At 57.9% G+C, this 5,000-nt stretch overlaps 2 non-coding genes and 1 pseudogene across 2 annotated transcripts; all 3 read left to right on the forward strand.

Moving 5' to 3' along the window:
• Positions 1–1,390: 1,390 nt before the first annotated feature.
• LOC144419544 (small subunit ribosomal RNA) lies at positions 1,391–3,200 on the forward strand. Its single transcript, XR_013474127.1, has one exon. It is a non-coding gene; the product is annotated as a small subunit ribosomal RNA (ribosomal RNA).
• Positions 3,201–3,498: 298 nt separating this feature from the next.
• Positions 3,499–3,652, forward strand: LOC144419539 (5.8S ribosomal RNA). The gene has a single exon (XR_013474122.1). It is a non-coding gene; the product is annotated as a 5.8S ribosomal RNA (ribosomal RNA).
• A 288-nt stretch (positions 3,653–3,940) lies between these two features.
• LOC144419551 (large subunit ribosomal RNA) overlaps positions 3,941–5,000 on the forward strand; it is a 3,695-nt pseudogene continuing 2,635 nt past the window's right edge.

Raw genomic sequence — 5,000 nt, forward strand, 5'->3', positions numbered from 1 at the left:
GGGCGAGAGAGTGCTGCGTCGCCGGCATCGGCGTCGAAAGAAGCCGAGCCGAAAAAAGTTAAAGTACAAACGTGCAAGCATACTAGCCTAACCCTAGGTAAGGCATGTCAGAGCGAAAGACAGTAAACTCGAATGAGCCAAGAAAGAGCGGTGCGGGGCCGGTCGGAGCGCACCCTTTTCTCGGTGGCTGGCGGGCGAGAGAGTGCTGCGTCGCCGGCATCGGCGTCGAAAGAAGCCGAGCCGAAAAAAGTTAAAGTACAAACGTGCAAGCATACTAACCTAACCCTAGGTAAGGCATGTCAGAGCGAAAGACAGTAATTTCGAATGAGCCAAGAAAGAGCGGTGCGGGGCCGGTCGGAGCGCACCCTTTTCTCGGTGGCTGGCGGGCGAGAGAGTGCTGCGTCGCCGGCATCGGCGTCGAAAGAAGCCGAGCCGGAAAAAGTTAAAGTACAAACGTGCAAGCATACTAGCCTAACCCTAGGTAAGGCATGTCAGAGCGAAAGACAGTAATTTCGAATGAGCCAAGAAAGAGCGGTGCGGGGCCGGTCGGAGCGCACCCTTTTCTCGGTGGCTGGCGGGCGAGAGAGTGCTGCGTCGCCGGCATCGGCGTCGAAAGAAGCCGAGCCGAAAAAAGTTAAAGTACAAACGTGCAAGCATACTAACCTAACCCTAGGTAAGGCATGTCAGAGCGAAAGACAGTAATTTCGAATGAGCCAAGAAAGAGCGGTGCGGGGCCGGGCGGAGCGCACCCTTTTCTCGGTGGCTGGCGGGCGAGAGAGTGCTGCGTCGCCGGCATCGGCGTCGAAAGAAGCCGAGCCGAAAAAAGTTAAAGTACAAACGTGCAAGCATACTAACCTAACCCTAGGTAAGGCATGTCAGAGCGAAAGACAGTAATTTCGAATGAGCCAAGAAAGAGCGGTGCGGGGCCGGGCGGAGCGCACCCTTTTCTCGGTGGCTGGCGGGCGAGAGAGTGCTGCGTCGCCGGCATCGGCGTCGAAAGAAGCCGAGCCAAAAAAAGTTAAAGTACAAACGCGATGCTAATGAGCGAGCCGTTGTCTCGACTAATATGTAGGGGGCGTTCGATCGAGCGTCTGGCTTGAGCGCTTGTCGGCCTAGCAGAACGGTCGCATTGTTATGCCCGGGTTTTAGGCACCGCTGCAGGCGGCCGGCAGAGCTCTTGTTTGTGCGAAACTGAATGGATCGAGCCCGAGAGAGGGCGAGCAAAGAAAAAACGCAAATCGCTCCGCCTGGCACTGCCGGCGAGGGCGTGGACGTCGCGGCCAGCGACTGTCGAAGCTGAGTACGGCCGCAGGCGATCGCCTCGGTCTTAAACGAATGCGACGAGCACGCGCCGGGCGGCCCAGCAAGGGCCGAGCGCAGCTGTCGCAGCTATCTGGTTGATCCTGCCAGTAGTGATATGCTTGTCTCAAAGATTAAGCCATGCAGGTGCAAGTACGAGTTCTCGTAAAGCGAAACTGCGAATGGCTCATTAAATCAGTCTTGGTTTATTTGGTCTCGTAAGCGAAGTGGATAACTGTGGTAATTCTAGAGCTAATACATGCATTAAGCGCCGACTTCGGGAGGCGCGCTTTTATCAGATCAAAACCGACCGGGTTCGTCCTGTGACGTTTGATGACTCTGGATAACCACGCGGATCGTACGGTCTCTGCACCGACGACGTATCATTCAAGTGTCTGCCCTATCAACTGTCGAAGGTACGCTACGTGCCTACCTTTGTGATAACGGGTAACGGGGAATCAGGGTTCGATTCCGGAGAGGGAGCCTGAGAAACGGCTACCACATCCAAGGAAGGCAGCAGGCGCGCAAATTACCCATTCCCGACACGGGGAGGTAGTGACGAAAAATAACAATACAGGACTCTAACGAGGCCCTGTAATTGGAATGAGTACATCCTAAAACTCTTAACGAGTATCCATTGGAGGGCAAGTCTGGTGCCAGCAGCCGCGGTAATTCCAGCTCCAACAGTGTATGCTAAAGTTGTTGCGGTTGAAAAGCTCGTAGTTGGATTTTGGGCGAGCGCCGCCGGTCCGTCGCAAGGCGTGTCACTGGTTGCGTTCGCCTCACCTTCGGTTCTCCGTCGGTGCTCTTGACTGAGTGTCGGCGGTGGCCGATAAGTTTACTTTGAAAAAATTAGAGTGTTCAAAGCAGGCTGTTCGCCTGCATAGTGTTGCATGGAATAATGGAATAGGACCTCGGTTCTATTTTGTTGGTTTTCGGAGCACGAGGTAATGATTAAGAGGGACAGACGGGGGCGTCCGTACTCTGCCGTTAGAGGTGAAATTCTTGGATCGGCGGAAGACGAACTACTGCGAAAGCATTCGCCAAGAATGTTTTCTTTAATCAAGAGCGAAAGTCAGAGGTTCGAAGACGATCAGATACCGTCCTAGTTCTGACTATAAACGATGCCAACTAGCGATCGGGAGGCGTTACCATGACGACCTTTCCGGCAGCTTCCGGGAAACCAAAGTCTTTGGGTTCCGGGGGAAGTATGGTTGCAAAGCTGAAACTTAAAGGAATTGACGGAAGGGCACCACCAGGAGTGGAGCCTGCGGCTTAATTTGACTCAACACGGGGAAACTCACCCGGCCCGGACACAGGTAGGATTGACAGATTGAGAGCTCTTTCTTGATTCTGTGGGTGGTGGTGCATGGCCGTTCTTAGTTGGTGGAGCGATTTGTCTGGTTAATTCCGATAACGAACGAGACTCTGGCATGCTAAATAGTTACGCGACCTTCTCGGTCGGCGTCTAACTTCTTAGAGGGACTAGTGGCGTTTAGCCACACGAGATTGAGCAATAACAGGTCTGTGATGCCCTTAGATGTCCGGGGCCGCACGCGCGCTACACTGAGTGAAGCAGCGAGTGTCTAACCTAGGCCGAAAGGTCCGGGTAACCCGTTGAACCTCATTCGTGATTGGGATAGGGACTTGCAATTGTTTCCCTTGAACGAGGAATTCCCAGTAAGCGCAAGTCATCAACTTGCGTTGATTACGTCCCTGCCCTTTGTACACACCGCCCGTCGCTACTACCGATTGAATGGTTTAGTGAGATCCTTGGATCGGCCCCGTCGCGGCTGGCAACGGCCGCGTCGGCGTGTCGAGAAGACGATCAAACTTGATCATTTAGAGGAAGTAAAAGTCGTAACAAGGTTTCCGTAGGTGAACCTGCGGAAGGATCATTACCGAAGGTGGTGGTAGGCCCCGGCCGACCGCGCACTGAATTGTCTTTGGGTGCCGCCGAGAGGGCGGCCGTCAATCGGGGTTCCGCCCCGTGCGACACGCGTAACACGTTGGCATAGCAAGGCAGCCGAGTGCGATGGTGGCTTCTGGGCACCGCGCTCGATGTGCCGCCGGCCCAGCCCGGCGGTCGCTCGGCGCCGTTTGTTGGTGTTTTTGTGCAGTTGTTGTCGGTGGTGGTTTTGTGGTCGATCCCACAGTGTGACGTCCGCGCGCTTCGGCGCCGGGCGAAACGTCGAGGACGACTCTTAACGGTGGATCACTCGGCTCGCGAGTCGATGAAGGACGCAGCCAAGTGCGAGAAGTAATGTGAATTGCAGAACACATTGAACGTCGACCTTCTGAACGCGAATTGCGGTCTCGGGTCAATCCCGGGACCGCGTCTGCCTCAGGGTCGCGTTCGTCCTCACCCGAGGGCCGTCGCCTGGCCTCTGCGAAGACGGCCGGGCGTCGCCCCAAGTTGAAGCGGTCGCCGAGCTTTCTCGGCGCGACCGCGTGTCCCGTACACCGCCGGCCCCTCGACGTGTTCAACTACGTTCGAGGGGCGGGTCCAGGTCGGTCGGTCCGGTCACGAGATCAAGACCGACCGTGGGCCAAGGCGGCGACGGTACGCGCTCGGTCGGCGCCGGCGGCGACGACTTGCGATGCCAGCGGGCCGTGTAAGAAACGGCCCGCTTGACACATACGACCTGAGTTCAGGCGAGAGCACCCGCTGAATTTAAGCATATTATTAAGCGGAGGAAAAGAAACCAACAGGGATTCCCTGAGTAACGGCGAGTGAACCGGGAAGAGTCCAGCGTCGAATCTGCGCGCTTTTCGAGCGCGCCGAGTTGTGACGTACGGAAGTCCCAGTGCGGCTGACGGCGAGCGCCGGTGTCCTTCTGATCGAGGCCTCGTCCCACGGCGGGTGTTAGGCCCATAGGGGCGCTTGCCTTGGCCGCTTCGGGTCTTCTCGGAGTCGGGTTGTTTGGGAATGCAGCCCAAAGCGGGTGGTAAACTCCACCTAAGACTAAATACGGTCGCGAGACCGATAGCGGACAAGTACCGTGAGGGAAAGTTGAAAAGCACTTTGAAGAGAGAGTTCAAGAGTACGTGAAACCGTTGAGAGGCAAACGGGAGGGCCCGTCAGGTCGCCGGCTCGCTTTCAGTTGGGTGCGGGGGCGCGCCGTCTCGGTTCGCGGACGCTTAAGGCGCCGCTGCCGAGTCGGCTCGCGCACCGTCTCAGCGCACTAGCGACCGGCGCGGGTCACGACCGGTTTGCCGTCGGTCTAAGTCCCCGCGCGAAGGTGGCCTCCGCTCCGGCGGGGGTGTTACAGCGCGCGGGCGGTGCGGCCCGGCGGCGGATCGAGGAAAGGATGCCGCGCGCTCTCTGTGTGCGGCCGTCGCCGTTCGGCTGGCTTGTCGTTCGCCTGCACTGTACGCAGTGCCGGTGTTCGGCGGGCTGCCGCTTCGGTGGCGCGCCGTCGACGCGCTCGGGGTCCGTGGCCACGTCGGCCACCCTCCCGACCCGTCTTGAAACACGGACCAAGGAGTCTAACATGAGCGCGAGTCGTCGAGTGGTTCGAGACTCGCAGGCGAAATGAAAGTGAAGGCGGCCTTTGGCCGAACGAGGTCGGACCCGGAGCCCCGTGCGGGCGCCGGCGCACGACCGGCCGATCGCACCCGCTCTGCCGGGGCGGTCGCGCAAGAGCGTCCATGTTGGGACCCGAAAGATGGTGAACTATGCCTGGGAAGGTCGAAGCCAG

This window comes from Styela clava, unplaced genomic scaffold (genome assembly GCF_964204865.1).
Source record: "Styela clava unplaced genomic scaffold, kaStyClav1.hap1.2 HAP1_SCAFFOLD_115, whole genome shotgun sequence".
Classification (NCBI taxonomy): Eukaryota; Metazoa; Chordata; class Ascidiacea; order Stolidobranchia; family Styelidae; genus Styela; species Styela clava.